General features: G+C 52.8%; 1 non-coding gene across 1 annotated transcript; it reads right to left on the minus strand.

Annotated features, from left to right (window-relative positions):
* Positions 1-290: 290 nt before the first annotated feature.
* On the minus strand, positions 291-409 carry LOC111734531. The gene has a single exon (XR_002778479.1). It is a non-coding gene; the product is annotated as a 5S ribosomal RNA (ribosomal RNA).
* Positions 410-1,191: the final 782 nt, after the last annotated feature.

Here is a 1,191-nt window from a genome sequence, read left to right on the forward strand (position 1 = left end):
CCTCAGCCCTCGCCCCCCGGCCTGCCCCGCACCCTGAAGGGGATCCGCAAGATCCTTTGGGACTTCAGGCGACATGACAACCATGCGTCAGATCCCGAGTGTGGCCGGACGCTCTTGTGGGAGGGGTCATCTTGCTATTGGTCAGCAAGGAGCGTCTTGCATTTTGATGTTTTTCTTAATTTATTTTTATTTTTTAATATTTTTTAGGTGAGGCAACCCTTGGTTGACCTCACAGATTGCGAGGACCTTGTCAGCTTACAATCCCTTATTTTTTTATTTTTATTTTTTTACGCCTATAGTACCTGGTCTTCCTAGGTGGTCTCCCATCCAAGTACTCACCAGGCCCAACCCTGCTTAGCTCCCGAGATCAGACGGGATCAGGCACGTTCAGGGTGGCATGGCCGTAGGCTGATGTTTTTTTAGATATAACAGATCAGAATGATTCTAGAAATTGAAAAAAAACTTTCTTTTTTTTTTATAGTCATCAAGCTCGGGGGAGATGTCTAAAAAGTTGTCAGATGGATCGTTTAAAGACTCCAAAGCTGAAACAGAGGTAAATTTTAAAAAATCCCTTTAGGAGACGTAAACCTTGGGCCATGCTGAAGCCGCTGACCTGCCCCGGCCACCAACAGGTGGGGGCAACATGGCACGGGCTCCTCACCACAGGCCTGTGTTGGGTCGTGGAGGCTGTGATTTGAATGGTTTAGCACCTGGTCCCATGGGCGGGCTGCGTTGTCCTCTGGTTTCCCGTGGCGACCCAGAGTTTCCTCATAGCTATATTCAGCACGGATGCTGCATGAGAAGGAAGGGACCGCGTGGTCATTCGGGAGGCGGGAGAGGGACCCGTCCCAGGGAGGTGAGACTCCCAGTTCTCGTGATCTAGCTTGCATTTCAAAGAGCGTCTCCAGGCAGCTGCAGGGAGGGTGGATGAGGTGTGGGGTGGAGGCGGGGAGGCCAGCTGGGAGGCCATCGTGGCTGGCCGAGAGGTGGGGAGTGGGGCCTGCTCGTGGCGGGGCGGGGGTGGACGCGCCGTCTCGCTGGAGCGCATTTTGGTGAGTGCGTAGCAGCAGAGGTTGAGCCCTCTTAAATACCCCACTGTTTAGGAGACAGTGTTTTTCAAAGCGTGGTTGGCAGGTCACCACCTTTTCAAAGCCGTACAAAAAGGTGGGGTTCCAGATTTAGAGTGGAGGG

Source organism: Pteropus vampyrus, unplaced genomic scaffold, assembly GCF_000151845.1.
Source record: "Pteropus vampyrus isolate Shadow unplaced genomic scaffold, Pvam_2.0 Scaffold1691, whole genome shotgun sequence".
NCBI classification, from domain to species: domain Eukaryota; kingdom Metazoa; phylum Chordata; class Mammalia; order Chiroptera; family Pteropodidae; genus Pteropus; species Pteropus vampyrus.